We start from the raw sequence: 8,919 nt of genomic DNA, 5'->3' as shown, positions 1-8,919 counted from the left end.
TCAAACCATTAAATTCTTGCATCATATTTGTTCTTGGTTCTCGGTTGGCTTTTCTCTTTTTTTTGGTTCTTGAGCTTATAGTCATCTTCATAACAAGTTCGAGTTCATCGAAAATGGAATCCATATGCATCTTCTATTATGTTTTCGATGTTGGGGTTTGAAAGGACGTGGATGTCGCCTAGAGGGGGGGGGGTGAATAGGCGCTTTAAAATAATTAAGGTTTAAGTTTGAACAAATGCGGAATAAAACTAACGTTTAATTTGTCAAGCACAAAACCTACAAACAACTAGGCTCACCTATGTGCACCAACAACTTATGCTAAGCAAGATAAACAACTAAGTGATAGCAAGATATATTACAATAAACAATGTGTCTATCACAAAGTAAAGTGCATAAGTAAAGGGTTCGGGTAAGAGATAACCGAGGCACGCGGAGACGATGATGTATCCCGAAGTTCACACCCTTGCGGATGCTAATCTCCGTTGGAGCGGTGTGGAGGCACAATGCTCCCCAAGATGCCACTAAGGCCACCATAATCTCCTCACGCCCTCGCACAATGCAAGATGCCGTGATTACACTAAGGGACCCTTGAGTGCGGTCACCGAACCAGTACAAATGGCAAACCTTGGGGGCGGTCACCGAACCCGTACACGTGGCAACCCTTGGGGGTGGTTACCGGTACCCGTACAAATTGCTCGGGGCAATCTCCACAACCTAATTGGAGACCCCGACGCTTGCCCGGAGCTTCACACCACAATGATTGAGCTCTGAGACACCACCAAGCTTCTAGGACGCCAAAGCATCCACGAAGAACAATATCTAGGGTACTAAGTACCAAAGGTAATAAGCTTCTCAAACTTCACTTCCACGTATCACCGTGGAGAACTCAAACCGATGCAAGCAATGCAATGGCAAGAACACATGAAGTGGTCAAGTCCCTCACACTCAAATCCCTCCACAACAACGAAAGCTATGGAGAAATATGAGAGGAAGAACAAGGAGCACACAAAGAACTCCAAGATCTAGATCCAAGGGGTTCCCCTCACATAGAGGAGAAAGTGATTGGTGGAGATGTGGATCTAGATCTCCTCTCTCTTTTCCCTCAAGAACAAGCAAGAATCATTGGAGGGATTGAGAGTTAGCAAGCTCTAATGTCAACAATGGAGGTAGAACAAGAGCTCAATGGATGGATAAGACCAAGGGGGAAGAAGACCCCCTTTATATAGTGGGGGAAGGAATCAGACCGTTACCCCCACTTACAGCCCGAGCCCAGCGGTACTACCGTTGGCTGCAGCGGTACTACCGCTGACCCTCCGGCGGTACTACTGCTAGCTGCAGCGGTACTACCGCTGACCCTCCAGCGGTACTACCGCTGGCTGCAGTGGTACTACCGTTGAGCCCATGGTAGCGCAAAGATACTACCGGGCCAACCACCTCCAAGAAAGTCTTCGCAAAAATGTCCGACGCAGTACAACCGCAAAGATGACGGTACTAAAAACTTGGAGCGGTACTACCGCTGGCCAGGGACGGCACTACCGCTGGGACAACGGTACTACCGCTAGGGCCAGCGGTACCAACGCCAACTCTAGCGGTACTACCGCTAGGTCCAGCGGTACTACCGCTCGCCACTGAAATAGCCATAACTTTCGCATACGAGCTCCGAATCGAGCAAACCCAAGCTTGTTGGATTCAGGACGACAAGAGCTATCCAAGCAGAGATGTGAAATCTTAAGACCATGCATATATGAAAATGCCAATGATATAGAGATGTGAGTCCTCTATGAATGAAGAACCGGCAAAAACTCCAACATCGAAAACATCATAGTAGATGCATATGGACTCCATTTTCGATGAACTCGAGCTTGTCATGAAGATGACCATAAGCTCTAAAACTCACAAAGAGAAACACCAAACAAGAACCAAGAAGTACGATGCAAGGATGCAAATGGTTTGAGCTCTCAACGAACGATACGATCAAGCTACTCACTTGAGAGCCCCCCTTGATAGTACAACAATCTATCCTAAACAGAAAACCTATCAAGGGCAAACCTATACCTTGCACCTCGTCCTCTTGAGCTAGATGATGATGATCTTGGCTTCCTCAAGATGGACCACCTTTCTTGATTGCGTTGGCTTGATGAAGACTAGTTGATTGCTCCCCCATACTCACTATGGGTGATCCACTTTTCAGCATATCTTCACAAGTCCATTGCCACCACAATGGACGGCAAGCTTCAAGCATGATATCTTCGTGCTGATCCACTGGAACTTGCACACCGCAATCTTGATGACGATCACAACTTGACGTCATACTTCATGGGTTGTATGAGATCTTCCCTTTGACGCAAGCCCATGGAAACACACCTAACCCCCACATAGAACTCTCACGAAGACCATGGGTTAGTACACAAACACGTAATGGACAATGCTTACCCTACCATGGGATCACTTGATCCCTCTCGGTACATCTTGTACGCTTTGTGTGTTGATCATCTTGATTTACTCTTTGTCTGAGATCTTGATCAACCTTGTGTCTCTATGACCATTCTTTGGATAATTCCTTGAATACCAACTTGGTCATCATATAAACTCCTTGAACCCAACAGATGGACTTCAAGAAGTGCCTATGGACAAATCCTATAAATATAACTTAAGGCAACCATTAGTCCATAGGAATTGTCATTAATTACCAAAACCACATATGGAGATATATGCTCTAACAGGGTTTTTGTCGGTTCTTCATTCATAGAGGTTTCACATCTCTATTTCATTGACATTTTTATACTACCTCTTCTTATTACAACAAGCTTGAGTTTGCTCAATTCGGAGCTCATTTGCAGAAGTTATGGCAGTTTTGGTGTTCCTACATTCATGTGTTGCCTTTGTTCGGGTCCAAAAGGAACCAAGCGGTAGTACCGCGAAAGACAGAGATATACCTCTTATCTGTGGTGGTACTACTCCAGGCAACAGTAGTACCACTTACACGTGGTAGTGCCATTGCCCAATAATGCGCGTTGTACCGCTGGCTTCGCTGTCTTGACTTTTCGTGTCGAACTGAGCGATTTGTGGTCAGTAGTACGGCATAGTAGTACCACCTGTTACTACTATGCCACTACCACCCATCTTTGTGGGCCTGGAACCCTCGGCAAACTAATAGCAGTAGTAGGGCACAATACTATTGGAAATATGCCCTAGAGGCAATAATAAAATAGTTACTATTATATTTCCTTGTTCAAGATAATCGTTTATTACCCATGCTATAATTGTATTGAATGGAAACTCAGATACATGTGTGGATACATAGACAACACACTATCCCTAGTAAGCCTCTAGTAGACTAGCTCGTTGATCAAAGATGGTCAAGGTTTCCTAGCCATAGACAAGGGTTGTCACTTGATAACGGGATCACATCATTAGGAGAATGATGTGATGGACAAGACCCAAACTATGAACGTAGCATGTGATCGTGTCGTTTTATTGCTACTGTTTTTCTGCATGTCAAGTATATGTTCCTATGACCATGAGATCATGTAACCCACTAACACCAGAAGAATACCTTGTGTGTATCAAACATCTCAACGTAAGTGGGTGACTATAAAGGTGCTCTACAGGTATTTCCAAAGGTGTCCGTTGAGTTAGCATGGATCAAGACTGGGATTTGTCACTCCGAATGACGGAGAGGTATCTCGGGGCCCACTCGGTAATACAACATCATAAAAAGCCTTGTAAGCAATGTGACTAAAGTGTTAGCCACCAGATTTTGTATTATGGAACGAGTAAAGAGACTTGCGAGAAACGAGACTGAACTAGGTATAGAGATACCGACGATCGAATCTCGGACAAGTAACATACCGATGGACAAAGGGAATATTATACGGGATTAACTGAATCCTTGACATAGAGGTTCAAACGATAAATATCTTTGTAGAATGTGTAGGATCCAATATGGACATCCAGGTACCTCTATTGGTTATTGACCGCAGAGTGTCTTAGGTCATGTCTGCATAGTTCTCGAACCCGCAGGGTCTGCACACTTAAGGTTTGGTGACGTTTAGGTATAGTTGAATTATGTATGTTGGTGACCGAATGTTTTTGGAGTCCCGGATGAGATCCCGGATGTCACGAGGAGTTCCAGAATGGCCCGGAGATGAAGATTAATATATAGGAAAGGTATATTTGGATGCCGGAAAGTTTTCGGGTATTTCCGGTAATGTACCGGGAGTGACAAATGGGTTTCGAGGGTCCATCGGGAGGGGCCACCCACCTGGAGAGGGCCACATAGACCAAAAGGGTGGCGCACTAGCTCTTAGTGGGCTGGGCGGACAACCCAATAAGGCCTATGCACCAAAGAGGCCAAAAGAGAGAGAGAGAGAGGTGGATGCAAACCAACTAGGAGGAGGACTCCTCCTCCACCAAACCGAATTGGAGGAGGACTCCTCCCCTCCTTGGTGCGCTGTCTGAACCCCTAGGGATTTATTTATGGCACCACCCCTCCCTCCCTCCTATATATAGGGGAGGTGAGAGAGTCTAGCCGCACCTCAAGCCACGGCGCAACCCCTCTCCCTCCACTACTTCGTGACACCCCATTGGCTATTCCGGTAGTGCATGTCGAAGCCTTGCTGGAGTAGCACCAACACCATCGCCGTCACGCCTTTGTGCTGCTAGAGAATTCAGCTACCTCTTCGTCTCTCTTGCTGGATCTAGAAGGCGAAGATCGTCATCGAGATGTACGTGTGCTGAACACGGAGGTGCCGTTCGTTCGACGCTAGATCGAGACAGAGTTCGTGGGACGGATCGTGATTGGATCATGAAGACGTTCGACTACATCAACCGCGTTTCTTAATGCTTCCCGCTTAGCGATCTACAAGGGTATGTGGATCAGATCTCTCCTCTCATAGATGGTCATCACCATGGATAGATCTTATGTGTGCGTAGGAGTTTTTTTTTGTTTCCCATGCAACGTTCCCCTACAGTGGCATCATGAGCTAGGTCTATGCGTAGATGACATCTCGAGTAGAACACAAAGGAGTTTGTGGGCGTTGATATTCAGATTGCTGCCCTCCGTAGTCTTTTCTTGATTCGGCGGTATTATTGGATGAAGAGGCCCGGACCAATATTACTCGTACGCTTACGAGTGACCGGTTTCATCGACTAACATGCAACATGTTGCATAAAGATGACTGGCGGGTATCTGTTTCTCCAATTTTAGTTGAATCGGATTTGATAAAGGTCGTCCTTATAGAAGGTTAAATAGCAACTTGTATATCACCGTTGTGGTTTTGCGTAAGTAAGATGCGATCATACTAGATACCCATAGTAGCCACATAAAACAAGCAATAACTAATTAGAGGACGTCTAACTTGTTTTTGGAGGGTATGTTGTGATATGATATGGCCAAAGACATGATATGATATATTTGACGTATGATATGATCATGTTGTAATAGTTAAATATCGACTTGCACGTCGATGCTACGGCAACCAGCAGGAGCCATAGGGTTGTCTTTAATTATTTTGCGCCTAGTGATGCTTTGCTTTATCGCTAGTTCACTAGCTTTAGTAGTAACAACATAGTTGGTGTGACAACCTCAATGATGTAGATCATGATGATAGAGATCATGGTGTGGCGCCGGTGACGATGGAGATCATGCCGGTGCTTTGGTGATGGAGATCAAGAAGCACATGTTCATGGCCATGTCATGTGATGTCAGACCTTATTTTGCTTAGGACGACGGTAACATTATAAGGTGATCCCTCGCTAAAAATTCAAGATAAAATTGTGTTCTCCCCGAGTGTGCACCATTGCTACAGTTCGTCATTTTGAGACATCATGTGATGATCGGGTGTGATAGACTCTACGTTCACATACAACGGGTGCAAGACAGTTTTGCACACGCGGAACACTCAGGTTAAACTTGACGATCCTAGCATGTACAGACATGGCCTCGGAACACAAGAGACCGAAAGGTCAAACATGAGTCATATAGTAGATATGATCAACATAGAGATGTTCACCGTTGAAGCCAACTCAACTCACGTGATGATCGGACTTGAGTTAGTGAATTTGGATCATGTGTCACTCGAATGACTAGAGGGATGCCAATTTGAGTAGGAGTTTTTAGTAATATGATTAACTAAACTCATCATCTTGAACAATAGTCTAAGTAGTCTTTGCAAATTTATGTGGTAGATCAATGGCTCGCGCAGTAGCACCCGTGGATTTTAATGCGTTCCTAGAGAAAGCCAAGTTGAAAGATGATGGGAGTAACTTTGTGGACTGGGCCCATAATCTGAGACTTGTTCTCACAGTTTGCCAGTAGGATTATGTCCTTGATGCGCCGCTAGGTGACATGCCACCCCAACCGGCGACCCAAGATGATATGAACATCTGGCAAGCTCGTCTGGTTGACTATTCAGTAGTTCAATGTGCAATTTTGTATGGCTTAGAACCGGGACTTCAAAGACGTTTTGAATGTCATGGAGCATATGAGATGTTCTAGGAGTTGAATTTTATCTTTGAGAAGAATGCCCAGATCGAGAGGTATGAAACCTCCGATAAGTTCTATGCTTGCAAAGTGGAGGAGGACGGGTGTGTCAGTGAACACATACTAAGAATGTCTGGGTACTCTAACCGTCTGGCTGAGTTGGGAATTGTTCTCCCGCCAAAGGCAATCACTAACAGAGTTCTTCAATGATTGCCACCTAGCTATAATGGCTTTGTGTTGAACTACAATATGCAAGGGATGAATAAGTCAATCGCCGAGCTGTTTGCGATGCTTAAAGTTGCTGATTCAGAAATCTAGAAAGAACAACAAGTGTTGACGGTCAATAAAACCACTAGTTTGAAAAAAAATTGGCAAGTCAGTTGCTCCTCCAATGAAGAAACCCAAGGCTGGACCCAAGCCGAAAACTGAGTGCTTTCATTGCAAAGGGACTGGTCACTGGAAGCAGAACTGCCCCAAGTATCTGGCCGATAAGAAGGTGGCCAACGCCAAACAAGGTATAATTGATATACATGTTATTGATGTGTACCTCACCAGCTCTCGTAGTAGTGCCTGGGTATTTGATACCGGTTCTGTTTCTCATGTTTGCAACTCAAAGTAGGAAGTATGAAATACACGAAGTCTGGCGAGAGATGAAGTGACGATGCGCGTGGGAAACGGTTCCAAGGTTTATGCGACCGCCGTCGGCACGCTCTCACTTCAATTACCATCGGGATTAGAGATGAACCTGAATAATTGTTATTTAGTGACTGCATTAAGCATGAACAATATATCTGGATCTTGTTTATTGCGAGACGGTTACTCATTTAAGTCAGAGAATAATGGTTGTTCTATTTATACGAGTAATATCTTTTATAGTCATGCACCCAATGTGAGGGGTTTGTTCATATTGAATCTCGATAGTGATGGTACACATATACATAACATTGATGCGAAAAGATGTAGAGTTGATAATGATAGCACCACTTTCTTGTGGCACTGCCACTTCGGTCATATTGGTATAAAACACATGAAGAAACTCCATGTTGATGGACTTTTGGAGTCACTTGATTTTGAGTCACTTGACACATGTGAACCATGCCTCATGGGCAAGATGACTAACACTCCGTTCTCTGGAACAATGGAGCATGCAAGTGACTTGTTGGAGATCATACATACTGATGTGTGTGGACCAATGAGCATAGAGGCGTGTGGTGGTTATCGTTATTTTCTCACCTTCACAGACGATTTGAGTAGATATGGTTATATTTACTTGATGAAACACAAGTCCTAAATATTTGAAAAGTTCAAGCAATTTCAGAGTGAAGTTGAGAATCATCGTAAACACAAGATCAAGTTCCTGCGATTTGATCGAGGAGGTGAGTATCTGAGTTATGAGTTTGGCACTCACTTAAGACAATGTGGAATTGTTTCACAGTTGACGCCGCCTGGAACACCACTAATGGTGTGTTCGAACATCGTAATCGCACTTTATTAGATATGGTGCGTTCTATGATGTCTCTTACCAATTTTGTCGTTATTGTTTTGGGGTTATGCATTAGAGATAACTGCATTCACTTTAAATAGGGTACCATCAAAATCCGTTGAGATGACACCAAGTGAATTGTGGTTTGGCAAGAAGTCAATGTTGTCATTTCTTAAAGTTTTGGGATGTGATGCTTATGTCAAAAAGCTTCAGCCGAAAAAGTTGGAACCCAAAGCGGAAAAGTGTGTCTTCATAGGATACCCAAAAGAGACAGTTGGGTACACCTTTTATCTCAGATCCGAGGGCAATGTGTTTGTCGCTAAAAATGGAGCTTTTCTCGAGAAAGAGTTTCTCTCGAAAGAATTGAGTGGGAGCAATATAGAACTTGATGAGGTTGTAGAACCTTTACTTCAACTAGATGGTGGCATAGCACATAAAGATGTTTCTGTTGAAGCTACATCATAAGAGGAAGCTAATGACGATGATCATGAAACTCCAGATCAAGTTGCTATCGAACCTCGTAGGTCGAACAAGGGCACGTACTGCTCCTGAGTGGTACGACAACCTTGTCTTATCAATCATGTTGTTAGACAACGATGGACCTACGAGCTATGGAGAAGCAACAGTGAGCCCGGATTCCAACAAATGGTTAGAGGCCATGAAATCCAAGATAGGATCGATGTATGAAAACAAAGTATGGACTTTGGAAGTATTACCTGAAGGGCAAAAGGCCATACAGAACAAATGGATCTTTAAGAAGAAAATAAAAGCGGACGGTAATGTCACCATCTACTTGTGGCAAAAGGTTTTTCACAAGTTCAAGGAGTGGGCTATGATGAGACTTTCTCACCCGTAGCGATGCTTAAATCCGTCACAATCATGTTAGCAATAGCTGCATTTTTCGATTATGAAATTTGGCAGATGGATGTCAAAACAGTGTTCCTTAACGATT

This window comes from Hordeum vulgare, chromosome 2H, assembly GCF_904849725.1.
Source record: "Hordeum vulgare subsp. vulgare chromosome 2H, MorexV3_pseudomolecules_assembly, whole genome shotgun sequence".
In the NCBI taxonomy this organism is placed as follows: Eukaryota; Viridiplantae; Streptophyta; class Magnoliopsida; order Poales; family Poaceae; genus Hordeum; species Hordeum vulgare.
This window is presented reverse-complemented; position numbering follows the sequence as displayed.